Genomic DNA, 27,025 nt, shown 5'->3' with positions numbered 1-27,025 from the left:
TCCACCAACGGCGGCATGTCACTAGGGCAAATCATCGACATCTCATCTCACATCGGCAATGCATAGGCCGGTGCGGCGGCTGATTTGTTAAAATTATTCGCACTTATGCTTTGTTTTTAATGCTGGTCTTTTGTTAGAGCAATGTTTAGGTGAACTATCTCTATTTAGTTACTAAAATTTCTCGATTCAGTAAGTCGGGTCTGTGTGCTGTACACTCTTTTGTGTGCCCAAGTTAGCAAGCGATGTTAAATTATGCAATGACGTACGCGGGGGAATTTCCACCAAAATTTCAATTTTCAAACTCATCCCATGCGCGTTAAGCAGAAGAATCATTTGCGATGCGCACTATCGTTCAAAGTGAATGGTGTCCGGCGGCACCGCGTGCAAATTTTCCCTCCACATTTCGAAATTTTTGGCCTACCGTCAAAATATCTACCCTCCCCCCTCCCCATCCCCCTTTCTCCCCGACCACAAGTCACATTTCCCCTGTTTCCTCCTTCCTCCCTTCCTAATCTATAGCCGCTTCCTTGCTTGCTTCCTCGCTCTCGCCGTCTCGCATCCTACCGCCGGGGTCGCCATGGTCATCTTCAAAGACCTCCCCAGCAGTTCCTCCTCCTCCGACGACAACTCCACCACCCGGGTATGCCTCTCTTCTCTCGCTCGGTCTATGACTTCGAATGAAGGATTTTTACCCGGCGGACGATTTGAGTCATTTCTTCCTCTTGTAGTTCCCTAGGACCTTTAGTTGCAACGAATGGAGCGGGGTGGCTGAAGATCTGTCTTCTCGTTGTCACCATCAATCTCCATGGGTGAAGCTAGTTGCTTTTGAATCTCTGGACAGTGGGAGGAAGTTTCTGGCATGTGCAGAGAAGGTTATATCCTCTTTCGTTGTTACAAATCATTTGTTAGATGTGATTCGGACACTGTCACGGTCCCAACCCATTCATACCACACCTTCAACTAAACGCATCCTAAGACAGTGTCATAGTTTGTACCTAGTATCTAAAAATGTTGCCATCTCATCAGCGGTGCCATTGGAAAATTATTTGGCACCGCTTCAGCAGTTTGTGGACCCAACTTGTCCACACATCCAAGCAGCCAAGCAGTAAAATACTAAATCTTTATGCCACGAAGGAACTGGGCGTCGGAGCAACTAGGTGCTCTGGAGTTCAGGTCCCTGATTTTTTTCCGCTGCATTGGCTCACCAGTGTAGGGCACCGGTGCGAGATGTAGCAATAATTGTATTTACACCGGTTTTGGCATACATAGTGGACGCCTTAGTGCTATTAGTTCTATGTTACTAAATTTGTGCATGTACACACCTGCTAGTATCAATTTGCTGTCATCCAAACACTGTCGCTATGCTGTTTCAGTTATATTTACCTTCCTCATAAAGTGTTCAATTTGTTATTTATAGTACATGAGTAAGAACTTGCAGCGTTGTTGTAGTTAATTATAGCTTCTGATGTTTCAAAATTTGGTTGTTGTCTCAGTAGCAATTAATTCATTTGCACATTGATATTTTTGAGAAGATATGTCATAATTAACCTGTTTCTTTAGTTTTTCAAAATAAGTATTTGATGATTTTGTATCTTGCTATAAACCCATTTCCCCTACAATTGTTACTGATCTAGTTTTAAATATTATTGGATGAATGGAAGTGTTCTTACTTGGAGTGGGTTGATCAAGAGTGGCCACAGTCTTTGAAGGTAGGCTTAGAGAAAGTGTTGTCAACGCTAAAGAATATTTGGAGATGCGGGATAAAAAGAGGAAGGTGGAGAATGAGCTTAGATTTTTAAAATCAGACTTTTCTAAGATGGTGTTGGCGAAGGAGGAGGCACTTTCCCAGTTGGCCAGTGCAAAACAGGTTCTTACTGAACTCAAAGCAGAGGTGGATAAGATGAGCCTGGATGATCTTGATTAGGGAAATGAATATATTTTTCTAATATTGTTCTTATGAAACTGAACTAGCTATATGTTGTATTGTGCTGTTTTCAGGAAGCTATTGTACTGTGATGTTAAAATATATTTATGTGCCTGATATGAAATTGGCAAACAGCTGTTCGATACGAAATATGAATTTTGCATAATACTAGAATTATTAATTGTAAACTAATAAACCTGCTAAATGGGCCATGGAACTTTGCAAACAGTTCTAGCAGTAAAAACACTTGTGATGGATAGCCCAATGCCAGACAGTTTTCTTCATCAAATCGTGTGTGATGTCGTCGATAAAAGCAAACGGTTAACCAAGGCAGGGCGTGTGTGGTAGTTACACGTATCACACACGAGCCTATACATAAACCTGTGTGGGATGTACATACGAACGGAAACATTTTCCCTGGATTGACTGTGTGGGATGTACATAAGCACGGAAACGTATTCCTTGGATTGCTTGTGTGTGATATACATACCTACGGATATGTTTTTCTGGGATTCACCTGTGGGATGTACATACCTACGGAAATGTTTTCTGGGATTCACCGTGTGGGATGTACATACCTACGGAAATGATTGGGCTTCCGTGGGTCACCCGATCGCACGCGAACTCATTTGGTGTCCTGGAGGGCCTATCCCCCGACAGTTTCTGGGTCGTGTGGGAAGGACCCCCTAATCGCCCACACTCACTAGGTGATGGTTCCAAATGCCATCGTGGAAAGGGGTTTTAAACCGTTTGTATAGCACTGACGCCTACCAGTGTTGTAAGTAAATAAAAGTGTGATGATCATCATTATTTGAGAATTATCCCAGTGAGGAAAGGATGATGGAGACTATGATTCTGCCACAAGTCAGGATGAGACTACAGACGAAAAATAAAATAAAAAAAGAGAAGGCCCAGATAAAAAATGAGAGAAAAATAGAGAAGGGGCAATGTTACTATCCTTTTTCCACACTTGTGCTTCAAAGTAGCATCATGATCTTCATGATAGAGAGTGTCCTATTTTGTCACTTTCATATACTAGTGGGAATTTTCATTATAGAACTTGGCTTGTATATTCCAATGATGGGCTTCCTCAAAATGCCCTAGGTCTTCGTGAGCAAGCGAGTTGGATGCACACCCACTTAGTTTCTTTTTTGAGCTTTCATACACTTATAGATCTACTGCATCCGTTGCATGACAATCCCTACTCACTCACATTGATATCTATTGATGGGCATCTCCATAGACCATTGATACGCCTAGTTGATGTGAGACTATCTTCTCCTTTTTTTGTCTTCTCCACAACCACCATATTCTATTCCACCTTAGTGCTATATCCATGGCTCACGCTCATGTATTGCATGGAGATTGAAAAAGTTTCAGAACATCAAAAGTATGAAACAACTGCTTGGCTTGTCATCGGGGTTGTGCATGATTTAAATATTTTGTGTGATGAAGATAGAGCATAGCCAGACAATATGATTTTGTAGGGATAGCTTTATTGGGCCAAGTTATTTTGAGAAGACTGATATGTCTCAAACGTATCTATAATTTTTGATTGTTCCATGATATTATATTACCCCTTTTGGATGTTTATGGGATTTATTTTACACATTTATATCATTTTTGGGGCTAACCTACTAACCGGAGGCCCAGCCCGTATTGCTGTTTTTTTTTGCCTATTTCAGTATTTTGAAGAAAAGGAATATCAAACGGAGTCCAAACGGAATGAAACCTTCAGGAGCGTGATTTTTGGAATGAACGTGATCCGGAGAACTTGGAGTGCAAGTCAAGAAGCAAACGAGGCGGCTAGGAGATAGGAGGGTGCGCCCACCCCTCCTGGGTGCGCCCCTGTCTCCTGGGCCCCTCGAGCGGCCACCGATGTACTTCTTCCTCCTATATATACCTACGTACCCCGAAAACATCCAGGGAGCCAATGAAAAACAATTTCCACCGCCGTAACCTTTTGTATCCGCGAGATCCCATCTTGGAGCCTTCGCCGGCGCTCCGCCGGAGGGGGAATCGACCATGGAGGGCTTCTACATCAACACCATAGCCCCTCCGATGAGTTGTGAGTAGTTTACCACAGACCTTCGGGTCCATAGTTATTAGCTAGATGGCTTCTTCTCTCCTTTTGGATCTCAATACAATGTTCTCCCCCTCTCTTGTGGAGATCTATTCGATGTAAACTCTTTTTGTGGTGTGTTTGTCGAGATCCGATGAATTGTGGGTTTATGATCAAGTTTATCTATGAGAAATATTTGAATCTCCTATGAATTCTTTTATGTATGATTGAGTTGTCTTTGCAAGTCTCTTCAAATTATCAGTTTGGTTTGGCCTTCTAGATTGATCTTTCTTGCCATGGGAGAAGTGCTTAGCTTTGGGTTCAATCTTGCGGTGTCCTTACCCAGTGACAGAAAGGTTTGCAAGGCACATATTGTATTGTTGCCATCGAGGATAAAAAGATGGGGTTTATATCATATTGCTTGAGTTTATCCCTCTACATCATGTCATCTTTCTTAATGTGTTACTCTGTTCTTATGAACTTAATACTCTAGATGCATGCTAGATAGCGGTCGATGTGTGGAGTAGTAGTAGTAGATGCAGGCAGGAGTCGGTCTACTTGTCACGGACGTGATGCCTATATACATGATCATGCCTAGATAATCTCATAATTATTCGATTTTCTATCAATTGCTCGACAGTAATTTGTTCACCCACCGTAATACTTATGCTATCTTGAGAGAAGCCACTAGTGAAACCTATGGCCCCCGAGTCTATCTTTTATCATATAAGCTTCCAATCTACTTTTATTTGCATCTTTACTTTTTGCATCTATATTATAAAATACTAAAAATATATTTATCTTATCATACTATCTCTATCAGATCTCACTTTCGCAAGTGGCCATGAAGGGATTGACAACCCCTTTATTGCGTTGGTTGCGAGTTCTTTGTTTGTTTGTGTAGGTGCGTGGGACTTTTGAGGAGCCTCCTACTGGATTGATACCTTGGTTCTCAAAAACTGAGGGAAATACTTACACTACTATTGCCGCATCACCCTTTCCTCTTCAAGGGAAACCAACACAAGCTCAAGACGTAGCAAGAAGGATTTCTGGCGCCGTTGCCGGGGAGGTCTTCGCTCAAGTCAAGACATACCAAGTACCCATCACAAACTCATCTCCCTCGCATTTACATTATTTGCCATTTGCCTCTCGTTTTCCTCTCCCCCACTTCACCCTTGCCGTTTTATTCGCCCTCTCTTTCCCAATCTTCTCCTCTCTTTTTCGCTTGCCTTTTTCTGTTTGCTTGTGTGTTGGATTACTTGTTACCATGGCGCAAGATAATACCAAATTGTGTGATTTCTCCAATACCAATAATAATGATTTCCTTAGTACTCCGGTTGCTCCTCTTAATGATGTTGAGTCTTGTGAAATCAATACTGCTTTGCTGAATCTTGTTATGAAAGATCAATTCGCCGACCTTCCTAGTGAAGATGCCGCTACTCATCTAAACAGCTTTGTTGATTTGTGTGATATGCAAAAGAAGAAAGATACGGATAATGATATTGTTAGATTGAAGTTATTTCCGTTTTCACTTAGAGATCGTGATAAAGTTTGGTTTTCGTCTTTGCCTAAAAATAGTATTGATTCTTGGAACAAGTGCAAAGATGCTTTTATCTCTAAGTATTTTCCTCCCACTAAGATTATCACTCTTAGGAATGATATTATGAATTTTAAACAACTTGATCATGATCATGTTGCCCAATCTTGGGAAAGAATGAAATTGATGATTCACAATTGCCCTACTCATGGTTTGAATCTATGGATGATCATACAAAATTTTTATGCCGGTTTGAACTTTGCTTCTAGAAATCTTTTAGATTCGGCCGCGGGAGGCAAATTTATGGAAATCATGTTAGGATATGCTACAAAACTTCTTGATAATATTATGGCTAATTATTCTCAAAGGCACACCGAATGATCTTCTAGTAAAAAAGTGCATGCTATAGAAGAAATTAATGTTTTGAGTGGAAAGATAGATGAACTTATGAAGTTGTTTGCTACTAAAAATACTCCTCTTGATCCCAATGATATGCCTTTGTCTACTTTGATTGAGAATAATAATGAATCTATGGATGTGAATTTTGTGGCTAGGAATAGTTTCGGTAACAATGCTTATAGAGGAAACTTTAATTCTAGACCGTTCCCTAGTAATTCCTCTAATAATTATGGAAATTCCTACAATATTTCTTATGGTAATTTCAATAAGATGCCCTCTGATTTTGAGAATAGTGTGAAAGAATTTATGATTTCTCAAAAGAATTTTAATGCTTTGCTTGAAGAAAAATTGCTCAAAGTTGATGATTTGGCTAGGAACGTTGATAGGCTTTCGCTTGATGTTGATTCTCTTAAACTTAGATCTACTCCTCCTAAGCATGATATCAATGAGTCTCTCAAAGCAATGAGAATTTCCATTGATGAGTGCAAGGAAAGAATCGCTAGATTGCGTGCTAAAAAAGATTGCTTTGTAAAGGCGTGTTCTTCTAGTTTAAATGAAAATAATGATGAAGATCTTAAAGTTATTGATGTGTCTCCTATTAGATCTTTGTTTTGCAATATGAATCTTGATAATAATGGGACTGGAGATGAGTCAACTTTAGTTAGAAGGCGTCCCAAGAATTCAGAGTTTTTAGATCTTGATGCTAAATTTTGTAAAAGTGGGATTGGAGAGGTCATGACTTTAAATAGCATTGAACCCACTATCTCAGATTTCAAGGAATTTGATTATGATAATTTTTCTTTAGAAGGTTGTATTTCCTTGTTGCAATCCGTTGTTAATTCTCCTCATGCTTATAGTCAAAATAAAGCTTTTACCAAACATATTGTTGATGCCTTGATGCAATCTTATGATGAAAAACTTAATTTGGAAGTTTCTATACCTAGAAAACTTAATGATGAGTGGGAACCTACTATAAAGATTAGAATTAAAGATCATGAGTGTTATGCTTTGTGTGATTTGGGTGCTAGTGTTTCCACAATTCTGAAAACTTTATGTGATATTCTAGGTTTCCATGATCTTGATGATTGCTCTTTAAATTTGCACCTTGCGGATTCCACCATTAAAAAGCCAATGGGAAGGATCAATGATGTTCTCATTGTTGCAAATAGAAATTTGGTGCCGTAGATTTTATCGTTCTTGATATAGATTGCAATATTTCTTGCCCTATTATTCTTGGTAGACCTTTCCTTAGAACGATTGGTGCGATTATTGATATGAAGGAAGGGAATATCAGATCTCAATTTCCATTAAGGAAAGGCATGGAGCACTTTCCAAGAAAGAAAGTCAAATTACCTTATGAATCTATCATGCGAGCTACTTATGAATTGAGTGCCAAATATGGCACTACTTAGATATATCTTCGCTTTTATGCCTAGCTAGGGGCGTTAAATGATAGCGCTAGTTGAGAGGCAACCCAATTTTATTTGTGTTTTTTGTTTTTGTTCCTGTTTAGTAATAAATTTTGCATCTACCTTCTGTTTAGATGTGTTTTTATGTTTTCATTAGTGTTTGTGCCAAGTAGAACCTATAGGATAACCAATGATGATACTCCCTCCGTCCAGAAATACTTGTCGAAGGAATGGATGTATCTATACATATCTTAGTTTAGATACATCCATTTTTATTCATTTCTCTGACAAGTATTTTGGGACGGAGGGAGTAGTTGATTTGATTCTGCTGAAAAACAGAAACTTTGCACGCACTAAATTAGTTTTGTTAAATCACAAAAACGTGATTTTGCGTTGATTCTTTTTGCTGATGATCAATACACAAGTTTTTCAGGACATCCTATTTTGGTAGGATTTTTAGAGTTCCAAAAGTTTGCGTTAGTTACAGATTGCTACAGACTGTTCTGTTTTTGACAGATTCTGTTTTTCGTGTGTTGTTTGCTTATTTTGATGCATCTATGGCTAGTATTAAGTGTTATGAACCATTGAGAACTTGGAATACAGTAGGTTTAACACCAAAATAAATAAAGAATGAGTTAATTACAGTACCTTAGTGGTGGTTTTGTTTTCTTTCACTAACGGAGCTTATAAGATTTCCTGTTGAGTTTTGTGTTTTGAAGTTTTCAAGTTTTGGATAAAGCTTTGATGGACTATGGAATAAGGAGTGCCAAGAGCCTAAGCTTGGGGATGCCCATGGCACCCCAAGATATTCAAGGATAGCCAAAAGCCTAAGCTTGGGATGCCCCGGAAGGCATCCCCTCTTTCGTCTTCGTTCATTGGTAACTTTACTTGGAGCTATATTTTTATTCGCCACATGATATGTGTTTTGCTTGGAGCGTCGTGTATTATATTAGTATTTGCTTTTTAGCTTACCACAATCATCCTTGTTGTACACACCTTTTGGGAGAAGCCCACTTGATTAGAATTTGCTAGAATACTCTATGTGCTTCACTTATATCTTTTGAGCTTGATAGTTTTTGCTCTAGTACTTCACTTATATCTTTTAGAGCACGGTGGTGGCTTAATTTTGAAGAAATTGCTAGTCTCTAATGCTTCATTTATATTATTTTGAGAGTCTTTTAGAACATCATGGTATTTGCTATGGTTATAAAATTGGTCCTAGAATGGTAGGCATCCAAGTTGGGTATAATAAAAACTATAATAGGAAGTGAATTGGATGCTATGATCAATTTGGTGCTTGATAATTGTTTTGAGATATAGAGGTAGTAATGTTAGAGTCATGCTAGTGGGTAATTATGAAATTGAGAAATACTTGTGTTGAAGTTGGCAAGTCCCTTAGCATGCACGTATGGTAAAAGTTGCGTGACAAATTTGTTGCATGAGGTGCTCTTTTAATTGCCTTCCTTATGAGTGGAGGTCGGGATTGCGCGATGGTTAACTCCTACCAACCCTTCTGAAAGGATCGATATGGTTGACTAGAGGGGGGGGGGTGAATAGGCAACTAACAATTTTTAATCTTTTCTTTACCAAATTAAACTTTTCAACAAAATAGGTTGTCTAGATGTGCAACTAAGTGAGCAACCTATATGATGCAATAACAACTAGCACATAAGCAAGCAAGGGATACAACACAAGTAGGCTTGCAAAAGTAAAGGCACGAAATAACCAAGAGTGGAGCCCGTGGAGACGAGGATGTGTTTCCGAAGTTCCTTCCTTTTAAAGGGAAGTACGTCTCCGTTAGTGCGGTGTGGAGGCACAATGCTCCCCAAGAAGCCACTAGGGCCACCGTATTCTCCTCAAGCCTTCACACAATGCGAGATGCCATGATTCCACTATTGGTGCCCTTGAAGGCGGCGACCGAACCTTTACAAACAAGGTTGGGGAAATCTCCACAACAATTGGAGGCTCCCAACAACACCACGAAGCTTCACCACAATGGAGTATGGCTTCGAGGTGACCTCAACCCTCTAGGGTGCTCAAACACCCAAGAGTAACAAGATCCGCTAGGGATGAGTGGGGGAATCAAATATCCCTTGGTGGAAGTGTAGATCGGGCCCTTGTCACCCAATCCCGAGCAAATCAACAAGTTTGATTGGCTAGGGAGAGAGATCGGGCGAAAATGGAGCTTGGAGCAACAATGGAGCTTAGAGGTGGAAGAGGTAGTCAACTAGAGGCAGAAGACGCCCCTTACATAGTCATGGGAAATATCCAACCGTTATCAACAAGTTCAGCCCGCGACACACGGTACTACCGCTCCAGGGGCGCGGTACTACCGCAAGGCCGCGCGGTACTACCGCGGCGGACCACGGTACTTCCGCGACGGACCACGGTACTTCCGCGACAGCAGCAGAGGCCGGGACTTGCCTGACTAGGGTGCAGTACTACCTCTTGCGCGGTACTACCGCTCCCGCTTGCGGTACTACCGCAAGGCAGGAAAGTCATCGCCTGGGAAGGGCGCGGATGAAATAAATTACATTCGTGCCTACTTTTGCTGAAAATGGGGTGGTACAAAAATCCGACGAGGTACTACCGCGCACGAGGCGCGGTACTACCGTAGAGGCACGGATGTAAAAAATTACATCCGCTCCTACTACCGTGACGCCGCGGTACTAGGTAGGAGGGCCACGGTAGTACGACTCCTAGGGAGCGGTACTACCGTGGGCTCCCGCGGTACTACCGCGCTGGACGAGCGGTACTACCGTGGGGGCGCGGATGTAAAAAATTACATCCGCCCCTACTACCGTACGGGAGCGGCACTAGGTCTGGGAGCCATGGTACTACGGCTCCAGAGGAGCGGTACTACCGTGACCCACAGCGGTACTACCGCTAGTACCTGCGGTACTACCGCAAGTACAACAGTAGCCGTCAGATTTCTGCACAACTAGGATAACGAATAGATGCTCCAAAGTGCAAGGAAAGGTAGGACAAGTGTATGTGTTGATTCCACCCAAACCTTTCCGACGCGGACCCCCTCTTAATAGTACGGCTCTCCTACGACTCAAATCCACCAAAGAGAAACGTAGAACAACGCCGACTTCAATACTCTTAGAGGGCACCAAATCGTGTCGTGCCTAGTGATGAAGTATCTGGTAAACTCAAGGCACACGATTAGTCCGCAAAAGCATTGTCATCAATCACCAAAACACCTAAGGGATAAATATGCCCTTACAATCTCCCCATTTTTGGTGGATTGATGACAACACGGGATTTGCACATAGATAAGATAATTTTGAGCAAGGGCAAACCCCACCTCTCTAAAATATAGACGGGCTCCCCCTAGATGTGTGTAGTCTAGATGAATGCTTTGGACTGCATAGCACACAAACTAGGATCAACACTCCCCCTATATTTTAGAGACCAAGGCACGATAATTAACATCATCGTAAAGCATAGCATAAAGATAGCACGATATATCACAAGCTTGCTAGGATAGATAGAGTGCATATGTCTTACACCATAAGAAGTAAAGTAACCGAGGTTCAAACGAGAAAGCAGCAAATAGTTCGACCGAGAAAGCAGCAAACACACGACACACACGACTCGCAAACTCGCAAATCCCTACACTCTCTCCCCCTTTGGCATCGAGATGCCAAAAAGGCAGAGAGGACACCTACACACAAGAGGTGGCTCAAGCAGGGAACTCGTCCCAACCCTCTCCGTCGGTCTCCTCTACAGCTGGGATGGTCTCCTCGACATCCTCCTCAGAATCAGTCCACCTATAGCCTTGCTTCTCCATCCACTCGGCCTCTAGAGTGATGCGCTCCTCAGACCCGCCAGACACTTCCTCACCATAGAGCTGCAAGATCTTCTTGTCCCTGCGACAACTCTCCTTGGACGCCATGTGAGTCCTATACTGCCCCTTGGCTTGCATGCAGAAGAGAGTCTTCATCTTGTCCTTCAGCTTCTTGGCCCATGATGGCATAGAGGCACTCTGGGAAGGCCTAGCAGCACGGCCCCCAGCAACATCCTCGGCGCTAGCATCCTCCTCATCAATAGCAGCCCTAGCAGCAGTCGCCTCGGCACGAGTAGTGGTGTTGGCCCAGTTGGGCTTGATACACAGACAGATGGGCTCATGGCGAATCCAGTCTGGAGCAAGGAACTCCTCACCAGGGAACATCTTCTCCCAAGTCTTCAAGATCAGCCGAAACAGATAGGGCCCATAGATAGGTACCTTGCAGTTGAACACTGCAAACCGAAGCTCACACCACATGATGTGTGAGATATCAAGTGGCTGAGACTGAGACGAACGAGCCTCCTCACAAATGAGCATCATGTCCACCATATAGGCATGAACCTTGTCTTTGTCACCGATGCGAGGGAACAAGGAGTTGCGGAAGATGCGATACATGATATCCAAAAAAGAGTTGAGCACCAACGTTGTCTTGCCATTGGCGAGCGCCTTCTCAACCATGAATGGTGCAAGCTTGTCCTTGTTGGCAGACTCAGCATTGGCATGGGGGCGAACACCCACTGGAGTGTTCAGCCCATCATCAGGAACCTGGAGCAGATCCATGAACTCCTTCCAGGTAGCAGACAGTTGACGACCATTGGTCATCCAGGTCATCCTCCGCTCCTCATTAGGGTGAAAATAAACTGAGGCAAAGAACTGACAGATAAGCTCAGGGTCATAGTCAAGGTGAAAGGATATCACATGCTCAATGCCAAACTGCTCCACCAAGTCCAGAGCCTCTCCAAAGTAGTCACGGAACTTGTCCTTCCTCATGTGATGCATATCAATCCATTTCACCTCCACGTAGGTATTCTGCTTGTTCTTGATGACATCCAGATAGATGTTGGTCTGTTGTTTGTTCCAGAACAGCTCACAACCTCTGACAGTGGAACGAGGGTTCACATATGGGTGAAGCTGCCTGAGACGGACGTACTCAGAAGGGGCGATCTCATCCGTGCCCTTAGCAGGCTCCTTGTGCTTGCTAGCTGAGGTCTTGACATTGCGCTTGGAGGTAGAAGAGCCCTCTGGTACTTCACCCGGGTTGCACAGACGCTTGGAGCCAGTGTCACGACTGGGATTGGACCGGCGAGAGCCACCACCTGAGACACACACGCAAAACACCAACTACGCGAAGAAGATCAATGCAAAGGTCACGGTAAAGCACAAGAAACACATAGAAGGCATAAGAGAAAGTTGTCATGCGATAGATGTGAGCCACGGTAGAACAGCCACTGCCTGCGGTACTAAAATATTAGTACCGCTCCAAAATGCGGTAGTACCATGCGAGGCCACGGTAGTACCGTGGTTGGAGCGGAAGTAAAATTTTAGTGCCGCAGTGAGCGCGGTAGTACCGCTCCCGACGGGCGGTAGTACCGTACAAGCGGTAGTACCGCGCCAGACGGGCGGTAGTACCGCGTCGCGTCAGATCCAAACGGTGGTTCGAATCTGAAAAGAACCGCGAAACAATGGCGGTGCTATGGTGATCAAATCTAGCGCAAGACAAAAATACAAGTACAACTTCTACGCAATACTATGCTCCTTCATCCTACTCTTGCATAGATAAAGCCTATGAATCTCAAGAACTCACAAGTCTCCCCCAAAACCTAGAAACACCATATACAATCAACAAGGAGAGGGATTTGGGGAAAAACCTTGGTCCATAGCAAGAGCACGTGGTGGGGAACGATCCCACCGGACGGAATCACGGGAGGGCAGCCAGTGGAGGAGATCCAGCAACGAACGCCGGCTCCATTCTTGAGCGAGGGAGAGAAGGAGGCGACGTGGGGGAAGAACTGCGAATGGGTATGGGGAGTTAGAACTCCCCCTGCCCGTCCTTATCCCCACGCGCTCAAACCGGCGCGGTAGTATCGCGTATCATTGCGGTAGTACCGCTCGGGCGGAAGTACCGCACCGAGGCAGTAGTACCGCTCACCCAGGCAGCAGTAAAAAATTACTGCCGCGTGGTGATGGTAGTACCGTGCTCCCACAAGCGGTAGTACCGTGGCTGGCTGCGGTAGTACCGTAGCTGGCTGCGGTAGTACCGTGAACTCAAGTCACCGCGAGTTTCAACACGAGAATAAAGCCTTTGCACGGAAACTTTTCACACACAGGAAACCACAAGAACACGCACAAACCAGAGGCAGGAAGACAACGAGAAACCACCAAGCGACAAAGCCTCTCAAAGAGAGTGGGCGGTGGCCGAAGCCACCTATGTTTGAGTTGTATGGTATGGCACCGCGAAGAATTATCCTTGGGCCCATGACCAAAACTTGTCTTTGACGCACAAGTACCATCAAAAATGGCTAATGTGAAAGAGGTGATCGATTTATGCATAATGGGGGGAGGGAGAGTTCATTGATAGAACAACACTCCCCCTATGTCCATGCCTACACCTAAACTAGACAACAAGTTGAGTGTGGTGGGGGGTACACGGGTTCAAGTCACATTGCTCAAATCAATGATATTTAGCTCATGACTTAACTCGCGAAATCTTGCTTCATCCAAGGGCTTCGTGAAAATATCTGCAAGGTTATCATGAGTGTTGACATACTTGAGCTCGATCTCCCCTCGCCTAATATGATCCCGAATGAAGTGATACCGAATCTCAATGTGCTTCGTCTTGAAGTGTTGCACCGGGTTGAGAGAAATCTTGATGGCACTTTCATTATCACACCAAAGAGGCACTTTGTCACAAATGACACCGTACTCCTTTAAAGTTTGCCTCATCCATAGAAGTTGAGCACAACAACTACCGGCCGCCACATATTCTGCTTCGGTGGACGAGAGAGACACACAACTTTGCTTCTTGGAAGACCAACTTACCAAAGAGCAACCAAGAAATTGGCACCCTCCGGAAGTGGACTTCCTATCCACTTTGTCTCCCGCCCAATCTGAATCTGTGAAACCTTCAAGCTTGAAGTTTGCTCCTCTTGGGTACCACAAGCCAAAGTTTGGGGTATGAGCCAAATATCAAAAGATTCGCTTGACCGCCACATAGTGAGTTTCCTTCGGTGCGGGTTGAAACCGTGCACACATCCCCACACTCAACATGATATCCGGTCTAGATGCACAAAGGTAAAGCAAGGAGCCAATCATGGAGCGATATACCTTTTGATCCACCGCTTTACCATTGGGATCAATGTCAAGTTGGCACTTGGTAGGCATTGGTGTAGTAGCCGGCTTGACATCACTTAGCTTGAATCTTTTAAGCATGTCTTGAGTGTATTTGGCTTGGTTGATGAAGGTTCCTTCTCTTCTCTGTTTGATGTCAAAACCAAGAAAGAACTTCAACTCTCCCATTGAAGACATCTTGAACTTGGAGGTCATGAGAGCGGCAAATTCCTCATTGAAAGCTTTGTTAGGAGAACCAAAGATAATGTCATCAACATATAGTTGGCATACAAACAACTCCCCTTTAACCTTCTTAGTAAAAAGAGTGGGATCGATTAGCCCTACTTCGAATCCACGATCTTGTAGCAACTCGGTAAGGTGGTCATACCACGCACGTGGGGCTTGTTTAAGGCCATAGAGTGCCTTATCGAGTTGATACACATGATCCGGGAAGTAGGGGTCCTCGAACACGGGGGGTTGCTTGACATAGACCAACTCATTAATAGGACCATTAAGAAAAGAACTTTTCACATCCATTTGTTGCAACTTAAAATTATGATGGGAAGCATAAGCAATCAACAAACGAATGGATTCAAGACGAGCAACGGGAGCAAAGGTTTCACCATAGTCGATACCCTCGACTTGGGAGTAGCCTTGTGCAACCAATCTTGCCTTGTTGCGAATGATGTTCCCATGAGCATCTTGCTTGTTCTTGAAGATCCACTTGGTTCCAATGACGTTATGGTTCCCCGATGGCCTTGGCACCAATCTCCAAACTTTGTTGTACTCGAAGTTGTTCAGTTCTTCATGCATGGCATTGAGCCAATCTGAGTCTTTGAGCGCCTCATAGACCTTTTGGGGTTCAACACAAGAGACAAACGCGTGATGCTCACAATAGTTTGCTAATTGTCTAAGAGTGCTTATCCCCTTTCTTAGGCTTCCAACCACGTTTTCCATGAGATGGCCTTGGGTGGTGAGCTTGGAAGCGATCTTCGCGGCATGACGCTCTAATTCCTCCTCGGGTGTGGAAGGAGGAGGGTTAACTTGATCATCTTGAGCGCCGTCTTGAGCTTGTTCTTGATCTTGAGCTTGCTCATGATCTTGAACTTGCTCGAGGGGGAGAACTTGACCTTGGGCATCATTTAGAGGTTCACCACCATCTTGAGGTTGATCTTGCCCTTGGTCTTGTTCGCGAGGATGAGGGCCTTCACTTTGTTCTTCGGAAGCGTGTGGGTCTTGGGGAGGTGATGGCTCCACTTGAGTGGAGCATTGTCCTTCTCCTTCGGCCACAAGGGGTTCCTCAATGGGTAGGATTTGACCAATACCCATTCTTCTTATGGCTTGGGGAGGAATTTCATCACCTACATCACAAGTACCACTTTGCTCCACTTGGGAGCCGTTATTTTTGTCAAACTCCATGTTACACGTCTCCTCAATGAGTCCGGTGGACTTGTTGAGAACACGGTAAGCATGAGAGTTTGTAGCATAACCAACAAATATGCCCTCATAAGCTCTTGCCTCAAATTTAGACAAACAAACACCTTTCTTGAGAATGAAACACTTACAACCGAACACCGGAAGTACTTGAGGTTGGGCTTGTTGCCGGTGAGTATCTCATAAGGAGTCTTGTTCAAGCCTTTGCGAAGATAGAGCCGATTGGATGCATGACATGCGGTGTTGATGGCTTCGGCCCAAAAGTTGTATGGAGATTTGAACTCCGCCATCATGGTCCTTGCCGCATCCATCAACGTCCGGTTCTTCCTCTCCGCCACACCATTTTGCTGAGGAGTATAAGGTGCATCATATTGATGCTTGATCCCCTCATCACTGAGAAACTCATCCAAGGTGTAGTTCTTGAACTCGGTGCCGTTGTCACTTCTTATTGTCAAGATCTTTGCATTGTGTTGACGTTGAGCTTCATTTGCAAAGTCGATGACGGTTTGTTGAGTCTCACTCTTCCTCTTGAAGAAGTATAGCCAAGTGTATCTTGAATAGTCATCCACAATCACCAAGCAGTACTTTCTACCTCCAAGACTATCAAAAGATGGTGGCCCAAAGAGATCCATGTGAAGGAGCTCCAAGGGTCTCTTCGAGTAGATGATGGTTGATGGAGGGTGAGCCATTTCATGAAGCTTTCCTTCGATACAAGCACTGCAAGCACGATCTTTGGCAAAACTAACATTTGTTAGTCCACGGACATGGTCCCCCTTGAGAAGACTTTGCAAAGATGTCATATTGACGTGGGCTAAACGGTGATGCCAAAGCCATCCCACGTCAACTTTAGCCATTAGGCATGTCGCGGTCTTAGTGGGTCGCTCCGAAAAGTTAATTACATAGAGACCGTTCTCGACATGCCCAACAAAGGCTACTTTAAGAGTCTTGCTCCACAAGAGGGCCACGGTATCAATGTCAAAGAACGTAGCAAAACCCATGAGTGCAAGTTGACGAACGGAAAGCAAATTGTATGCAAGGGACTCAACAAGCATGACTTTCTCGATCGTGAGATCATGAGAAATGACAACCTTGCCGAGACCCAATACCTTAGAATGTGATGCATCACCCCACTCGACATTGGTGGGCATAGATGGAATTTCTTGTACGTCCACCACCAAGTCCTTGCTCCTGGTCATATGATTTGTTGCTCCACTATCGAGCAACCATGATCCCCCACCGGAAGCAAACACCTACAAGAGATCAATGCTTGGTTTTAGGTACCCATTTAGTAATGGGTCCTTTGATGTTAGAAACAAGGGTCTTGGGAACCCAAATAGACCATTCAATGTACTCATAAGAAGAACCAAAAAATTTAGCATAAACATGTCCATCACTAGCACGGCATAACACATATGACGGGTTAAAGTCGCCGGCTTTGTTTGAGGAAATGCTTTTGCCCTTTTGGACGTCAACTCCCTTCACTTTTTCTTTCTTCTTCTTAGGAGCACCCTCTCCCTCTTTCAGAAACATTTGCTTGAGAGGAGGAGGACGTTTGGTCTTGTTGTTCTTCTTCTTCTTGCTCTTGGACTTGGGTGCAAACCCAATTCCTTCCTTGGCCACAACTTCCTTTTGATTGCTCAAAAGGTCGTTGAGGTTCTTCTCACCTTGAATGCATGTCACAAGGCCTTTCTCAAGTTGATCCTTCAACTTGGCATTCTCCTCCACAAGATGCACATGCTCACAACACGGGTTAGTAGCACATGCATTATCAATTAATACCATATGAGGAAAGGTGGCCTTTTCCTTGATTATCTTAACTTGGAGTTGAGCATGAGACTCCTTGAGGTTAGCGTGAGCACCCTTCAAGGCCTTGTGGGCCATGTCAAGTATCTCAAACTCCTCTTTGAGTCTAGCATGATCAACCCCAAGTTTAGCCTTCTTGGAAGTTAGCACACGAGACACGGCAAGAGCATGATCAAGATCTTTCTTTAACTTAGCATGGTCATCATTGTGTGACTCCTCAAAAGTCAAACGATGCACACGCTCTTCCTCGAGAGCATTAGAGAGATCCGATATCTCATCGGCATAGTCACGACTATGACCCTCCATCTTAGAGATGCTTTCTTTGTGAGCCTCAATCATGTCATTGGCCTCACCAAGTTGTTCCAAGAGAGCAACAAAGAGCTTCTTGGACTTACCCTTGAGCTTACTCATAAAAGACTCAAATTCATTCCCTTCCTCATTAGACTCAACATGTTCATCAATGCAATCCTCCAAAGAGGGATTAGTAATGATGGTGGTTGTGATGTTGGGGGTTACCTTGTTTGAAGCTTTAGCCATGAGGCACTTGGCGGTGATGTTTTCATTAGGTGAATCAAAGAGAGACACCAGGGAAGTAGTAGCAATGGCAACGGATGCCATGGCCAATGCTTCTCCACTTTCATCATCATCGTCATCATCTTGGTATTTTGCTTGAACCACCAACCCACGAGTTGGAGTCTTCTTGGCGAAGTTGTTCTTGTTGGGGAAGGACTTGGCTTTGTCTTTTCGAATGAATTTGCCACCATTGTCTTCCCGCTTCTCGTAAGGACAATCCGCAACGAAATGGCTCACATTGCCACAGTTGAAGCAAGTTCTAACTCGTTGCTTGCCCTTGACGCCACTTGAGTTGTTCTTGTTGAAGTTGGGTCTTGTATTCTTCTTGCTCCAAAATTGTCTTGAAGCAAGGGCCATGTGCTCATGATAATCATACTTGGTGTCTTCGGGATTGCTCTCCTCATCTTCCACTTCCTCCTCTTCTTCCATGATGACCTTGGCCTTCAAGGCAAGGTTGGGCTTCTTTGCCCTTTGAGAGCGGAGCACCGCATTGTCGGCGGTCTTGTCCAAGATTCTCATTGCAACTAACTCATCCAACACTTCACTTGAGGTCATGGAGTGGAAGTCCGGTCTTTGACGAATGACGGAGGACATGGCCTTGTTGTAGGGCATCATGGCCTTGAGGAACTTGCGCTTGATCCAATTGTCATCCATGTCCTTGCTTCTATGATCTCGGAGTGAGACCGCGAGTTTGGTCACTCTTCGAAAGAGCTCACGAGGTTCTTCATCTTCTTTCATTGCAAACTCATTGGCTTCATCTTGCACCACTTCATAGTTGGAGCGTTGAATGCTAGCACTTCCTCGATAAAGAGACTCAACACATTTCCATGCTTCTTTAGCCATGGCATGAGGTCGAAGATGAGGGAGATCTTCGGGAAGGATTGCATCTTGGTTGATGAAGAGAGCACTCTCATTGAATTGATTGTCCACCGCTTCTCGAGGGGTGAAGTTGCTTGGGTCATGAGGATAGAAACCATCTTCAATGATTTTCCAAAGGTTAGTGTTCACATGTTTTAAATGACGCTTGAAGCGATAAACCGAAGAATCAAAATCTTCATGTTTCTCATATTTAGGAGGAGGACCGGCATGATTCAAATGAGTGGAGGGGATCGGTCCTCCATAAATTGGGGGTTCCACATGGGCAAAGATGCCGGTGCCATTTCTACCACTAATAGAAGGACTCTTTTCAATGTTAGCTTCCCCCTTGTCGGAGGTAGCATCCGTCACCTTGTTAGTGGGATCACCCACTTTCATCGGCGAGGTAGATTGTTTAAGTCCTTCTAGGAATTCGGTAAACATGCTTTTGACCTCGGCCGTCATGGAGGTTTTCAATGTGTCTAAAGCCACATTGAATTCCTCATGTGAGACCGAGGTTCCCCCTTCGGCCGAAGACGAGATGGGATTCACACCGGAGTGCTCATCCGCACCGTCGTTGGTGTCAACCATACTCTTTGGACGGCAAAGTCCTTAATAAAGAGACGAGGCTCTGATACCAATTGAAAGGATCGATATGGTTGACTAGAGGGGGGGGGGGTGAATAGACAACTAACAATTTTTAATCTTTTCTTTACCAAATTAAACTTTGCAACAAAATAGGTTGTCTAGATGTGCAACTAAGTGAGCAACCTATATGATGCAATAACAACTAGCACATAAGCAAGCAAGGGATACAACACAAGTAGGCTTGCAAAAGTAAAGGCACGAAATAACCAAGAGTGGATCCGGTGGAGATGAGGATGTGTTACCGAAGTTCCTTCCTTTTAAAGGGAAGTACGTCTCCGTTAGAGCGGTGTGGAGGCACAATGCTCCCCAAGAAGCCACTAGGGCCACCGTATTCTCCTCACGCCCTCACACAATGCGAGATGCCGTGATTCCACTATTGGTGCCCTTGAAGGCGGCGACCGAACCTTTACAAACAAGGTTGGGGAAATCTCCACAACAATTGGAGGCTCCCAACAATACCACGAAGCTTCACCACAATGGAGTATGGCTTCGAGGTGACCTCAACCGTTTAGGGTGCTCAAACACCCAAGAGTAACAAGATCCGCTAGGGATGAGTGGGGGAATCAAATATCCCTTGGTGGAAGTGTAGATCGGGCCCTTGTCACCCAATCCCGAGCAAATCAACAAGTTTGATTGGCTAGGGAGAGAGATCGGGCGAAAATGGAGCTTGGATCAACAATGGAGCTTAGAGGTGGAAGAGGTAGTCAACTAGAGGTAGAAGACGCCCCTTATATAGTCTTGGGAAATATACAACCGTTATCCACAAGTTCAGCCTGTGACACGCGGTACTACCGCTCCAGGGGCGCGGTACTACCGCAAGGCCGCGCGGTACTACCACGGTGGACCATGGTACTTCCGCAACAGCAACAGAGGCCGGGACTTGCCAGACTAGGGTGCAGTACTACTGCTTTCGCGGTACAACCGCTCCCCCTTGCGGTACTACCGCAAGGCAGGAAAGTCATCGCCTGGGAAGGGCGCGGATGAAATAAATTACATCCGTGCCTACTTCCGCTGAAAATGGGGTGGTACAAAAATCTGACGCGGTACTACCACGCACGAGGCGCGGCACTACCGTAGAGGCGCAGATGTAAAAAATTACATCCGCTCCTACTATCGTGACGCCGCGGTACTACGTAGGAGGGCCACGGTACTACGACTCCTAGGGAGTAGTACTACCATGGGCTCCCGCGGTACTACCGCACTGGACGAGCGGTACTACCGTGGGGGGCGCGGATGTAAAAAATTACATCCACCCCTACTACTGTACGGGAGCGGCACTAGGCCTGGGAGCCACGGTACTACGGCTCCAGAGGAGCGGTACTACCGTGACCCATAGTGGTACTACCACTGGTACTTGCGGTACTACCGCAAGTACAGCAGTAGCCGTCAGATTTCTGCACAACTAGGATAACAAATAGATGCTCCAAAGTGCAAGGAAAGGTAGGACAAGTGTACGTGTTGATTCCACCCAAACCTTTCCGACGCGGACCCCCTCTTAATAGTATGGCTCTCCTACGACTCAAATCCACCAAAGAGAAACGTAGAACAACGCCGACTTCAATAATCTCCGAGGGCACCGAATCGTCTCATGCCTAGTGATGAAGTATCTGGTAAACTCAAGGCACACGATTAGTCCGCAAAAGCATTGTCATCAATCACCAAAACACCTAAGGGATAAATATGCCCTTACACCTTCCCCTAGGAGCATGCATAGTAGTACTTTGCTTTGAGGGCAAGTAGACTTTTGCAATAAGTATATGAGTTCTTTATGACTAATGTGAGTCCATGGATATACGCACACTCATCCTTCCACTTTGCTAGCCTCTATTATACCGCGCAACTTTTGCCGGTATCATGCACCCATTATTTACCTTCCTCAAAACATCCACCATACCTACCTATTATGGCATTTCCATAGCCATTCCGAGATATATTGCCATGCAACTTTCCACCGTTCCGTTTATTATGACACACTTCATCATTGTCACATTGCTCTTTGCATGATCATGTAGTTGACATCGTATTTGTGGCAAGGACACCTTCATAATTTTCATACATGTCGCTCTTGATTCATTGCATAGCCCAGTACACCGGCGGAGGCATTCATATAGAGTCATATCTTGTTCTAGTTTTGAGTTGTAATTCTTGAGTTGTAAATCAATAAAAGTGTGATGATCTTCATTATTAGAGCATTGTCTCAGTGAGGAAAGGATGATGAAGACTATGATTCCCCCACAAGTCGGGATGAGACTTCGGACTTAAAAAAAAGGCCAAAAAAAGGAGAAATGCCAAAAATAAAAAAAATAAAAAAATAAAGAATAGAACTTGGCTTGTATATTCCAATGATGGGCTTCCTCAAAATGCCCTAGGTCTTCGTGAGCAAGTAAGTTGGATGCACACCCACATAGTTTCTTTTGTTGAGCTTTCATATATTTATAGCTCTAGTGCATCCGTTGCATGGCAATCCCTACTCACTCACATTGATATCTATTGATGGGCATCTCCATAGCCCGTTAATACGCCTAGTTGATGTGAGACTATCTTCTCCCTCTTTTTTTGTCCTCACAACCACCACCATAGTGCTATGTCCATGGCTTGCGCTCATGTATTGGGTAAGAGTTGAAAAAGCTGAAGCGCGTTAAAAAGTATGAACCAATTGCTTGGCTGAAACCGGGGTTGTCCATGATGGGAGTATTTTGTGTAATGAAAATGAAGCATGGCCTAACTATATGATTTTGTAGGGATAAGCTTTCTTTGGCTATGCTATTTTGAAAGGACATGATTATTTGTTAGTATGCTTCGAAGCATTATTATTTTTAGGTTTTATAAGCTTTTATCTTGAATCATTTGGATCTGAACATTCATGCCACAATAAAGAAAATTACATTGAGAATTATGCTAGGTAGCATTCCACATCAAAAATTCTGTTTTTATCATTTACCTACTCGAGGACAAGCAGGAATTAATCTTGGAGATGCTTGATACGTCTCCAACGTATCTATAATTTTTGATTGTTCCATGCTATTATATTACCCGTTTTGGATGTTTATGGGCTTTATTTTACACATTTATATCATTTTTATGACTAACCTACTAACCGGAGGCCCAACCCGTATTGCTTTTTTTTTGCCTATTTCAGTATTTCGAAGAAAAGGAATATCAAAAGGAGTCCAAATGGAATGAAACGTTCGGGAGCGTGGTTTTTGGAACGAACGTGATCCGGAGAACTTGGAGTGCAAGTCAAGAAGCAAACGAGGCGGCCAGGAGATAGGAGGGCACGCCCACCCCTCCTGGGCACGCCCCCTGTCTCATGGGCCCCTCGAGCGGCCACCGACGTACTTCTTCCTCCTATATATACCTACGTACCCTGAAAACATCCAGGGAGCCAACAAAAAACAATTTCCACCACCGTAACCTTCTGTATCCGCGAGATCCCATCTTGGAGCCTTCGCCGGCGCTCCGTCGGAGGGGGAATCGACCACGGAGGGCTTCTACATCAACACCATAGACCTCTGATGAGTTGTGAGTAGTTTACCACAGACCTTCGGGTCCATAGTTATTAGCTAGATGGCTTCTTCTCTCTTTTTGGATGTCAATAAAATGTCCCCCCCTCTCTTGTGGAGATCTATTCGATGTAAACTCTTTTTGCGGTGTGTTCGTCGAGATACGATGAATTGTGGGTTTATGATCAAGTTTATCTATGAGAAATATTTGAATCTCCTCTGAATTATTTTATGTATGATTGAGTTATCTTTGCAAATCTCTTCGAATTATCAGTTTGGTTTGGCCTACTAGATTGATCTTTCTTGCCATGGGAGAAGTGCTTAGCTTTGGGTTCAATCTTGCGGTGTCCTTACCCAGTGACAGAAAGGGTTGCAAGGCACGTATTGTATTGTTGCCATCGAGGATAAAAAGATGGGGTTTATATCATATTGCTTGAGTTTATCCCTCTACATCATGTCATCTTTGTTAATGCGTTACTCTGTTCTTATGAACTTAATACTCTCGATGCATGCTGGATAGCGGTCGATGTGTGGAGTAATAGTAGTGGATGCAGGCACGAGTCGGTCTACTTGTCACGGACGTGATGCCTATATACATGATCATGCCTAGATAATCTCATAATTATTCGCTTTTCTATCAATTGCTCGACAGTAATTTGTTCACCCGCCGTAATACTTATGCTATCTTGAGAGAAGCCACTAGTGAAACCTATGGCCCCCGGGTCTATCTTTTATCATATGAGCTTTCAATCTACTTTTATTTGCATCTTTACTTTTTGCATCTATATGATAGAATACCAAAAATATATTTATCTTATCATACTATCTCTATCAGATCTCACTTTCGCAAGTGGTCGTGAAGGGATTGACAACCCCTTTAATGCGTTGGCTGCGAGTTCTTTGTTTGTTTGTGCAGGTGCGTGGGACTTTTGAGGAGCCTCCTGCTGGATTGATACCTTGGTTCTCAAAAACTCAGGGAAATACTTACGCTACTATTGCTGCATCACCCTTTCCTCTTTAAGGAAAACCAACGCAAGCTCAAGACGTAGCAAAGACATGATTGCTTTGTTAGTATGCTCGAAGTATTATTGTTTTTATGTCAATATTAAACTTTTGTTTTGAATCTTCCAGATCTGAACATTCATGCCACAATAAATAAAATTGCATGGATAAATATGTTAGGTAGCATTCCACATCAAAAATTCTGTTTTTATCATTTACCGACTCAAGGACGAGCATGAATTAAGCTTGGGGATGCTTGATACGTGTCCAACGTATCTATAATTTTTGATTGTTCCATGCTATTATATTATCTGTTTTGGATGTTTCATATGCATTAATATGCAATTTTATATTATTTTTGGGACTAACCTATTAACCGAGAGCCGAGTGCCAGTTTCTGTTTTTTTGCCTATTTTAGAATTTCGCAGAAAAGGAATACCAAACGGAGTCCAAACGGAATAAAACTTCCGCGATGATCTTTCTTGGCCCAGAAGCAAACCAGGAGACTTGGAGATGAAGTCGAATACGCAACGAGGCGGCCACGAGGGTGGAGGGCGCGCCCAGGGGGGTAGGGCGCCCCCTACCTCGTGGGCCCCTTATGGGTCTCCCGACCTAGTTCCTTTACCTATATATACTCTTATACCCTGAAAACACCCAAAGGAGCCACAAAACCACTTTTCCACCGCCGCAACCTTTGTACCCGTGAGATCCCATGTAGGGACCTTTACCGGCATCCTGCCGGAGGGGATCCGATCACGGAGGGCTTCTACATCAACACCATTGCCTCTCCGATGAAGCGTGAGTAGTTTACCACGGACCTACGGGTCCATAGCTAGTAGCTAGATGGCTTATTCTATCTTGATTCTGAATATGATGTTCTTGGAGACCTATTCAATGTGATATTATTTTGCGGTGTGTTTGCCGAGATCCGATGAATTGTGGATTTATGATCAGATTATCTATGAATATTAGTTGGTTCTTCTCTGAATTATTATATGCATGATTTGATATCTTTGCAAGTCTCTTTGAATTATCGGTTTAGTTTGGCCTACTAGATTGATTTTTCTTGCAATGGGAGAAGTGCTTAGCTTTGGGTTCAATCTTGCGGTGTCCTTTCCGAGTGACAGTAGGGGCAGCAAGGCACGTATTGTATTGTTCCCATCGAGGATAAAAAGATGGGGTTTTCATCATTTTGTATGAGTTAATTCCTCTACATCATGTCATCTTACATGCGTTACTCAGTTCTTTATGAACTTAATACTCTAGATGTATGCTGGATAGCGGTCGATGTGTGGAGTAATAATAGTAGATGCAGAATCATTTCGGTCTACTTGACATGGAAGTGATGCCTATGTTCATGATCATTGCCTTAGATATCATCATAACTTTGCGCTCTTCTATCAATTGCTCGGCAGTAATTTGTTCACCCAGTGTAATATTTGCTATCTTGAGAGAAGCCACTAGTGAAACCTATGGCCCCCGGGTCTCTTTTCCATTATACTGAATCTCTTTTCGATCATACTAGTTTCTGATCTACTATTTTGCAATCTTTTACTTTCCGATCTATAAACCAAAAATATTTACTTTAACTTTCATCTATCTCTATTAGATCTCACTTTTGCAAGTAACCGCGTAGGGATTGACAACCCCTTTATCGCGTTGGGTGCAAGTTGTTGAATTTTTGTGCAGGTATTCGGTGACTTGTGCATTGTCTCCTACTGGATTGATACATTGGTTCTCAAACTGAGGGAAATACTTACTCTACTTTGTTGAATCACCCTTTCCTCTTCAAGGGAAAAACCAACACAAGCTCAAGAGGTAGCATTGCCCACCGGGGGAGGAGGTTGGGGAGGACGTTGTCGTGGGAGAGCTAGGCAGGCTCCTACTCCTTCCTTGCCGCCACCCCTAGCTGATTCACTCGAGCACAGGACTGCTAGTGTGGACACGCCTGAGGAGGAGGCTACGTGGACTGGTCCATGAGCCTCGGGTCGACAGGCCTTCAGCCCACGAGACTTGGCCCCATGAGACTCCGTCCCAGGAGACGTCCTGATGGGGTACCTGGACGAGTCCACTTTAGGAGCGGAGTGGCCATGCTGATGGTGGCGGGGATCCGGCTGATAGCGAGGGCGAGGTGGTTGAGGGGGCCATCGTCTACCAGCATGGTTGTACATGGTTCCCGCCCGTGCCGGCGACCCGTGAGCAGAGGTGGTTGATTTTCCCTGATGGGGAGAGGTAGGTGTATTTACTATTTTTGTACCATTTGCCTTCATGTTTCTTCAAATATCTAATGCGTTGGCCTTGTCATACTGCAGGGGTTGGCACCACGCTGATGCTGTGCACAGGCCCAACTCCATCCTTGGTGTGCTTTGCCGGCAAAACTTCCCGGGTTTTGTCATGTTGCCCGGTGAGGGTCAGGTTCCAGAGCTAGGATTGAGCTGGGAGCACTACTTGGTTGCCCCGGCCCCATCGGAGGTGATAATCGACGGTGTCTTGTGCCACACGAGGGCAGAGATGGTGATCAGAAACTTTTGGGTAATTTCTCCTTTACACAATTTAAAATCTTCAAATAGCTAGTTATTGCACTAATCAATGTTGTCTTGTTTGATTGCAGACCTTCTACATGTGTGAGAATGGATACGAGGAGGTGGCGACAAATGTTATCGGTGCCGAGTGCAGGCGCCTACTACAAAAATTATGACACGAGGCTCGGGTGCATGCTGTTTGAGACTAATACGCCTCACGCGGTATTAAGAAGC

The sequence above is a fragment of the Triticum dicoccoides genome, chromosome 6B (genome assembly GCF_002162155.2).
Source record: "Triticum dicoccoides isolate Atlit2015 ecotype Zavitan chromosome 6B, WEW_v2.0, whole genome shotgun sequence".
NCBI classification, from domain to species: Eukaryota; Viridiplantae; Streptophyta; class Magnoliopsida; order Poales; family Poaceae; genus Triticum; species Triticum dicoccoides.
The sequence above is the reverse complement of the archived record's forward strand: the minus strand, read 5'-3'. Positions refer to the sequence as shown.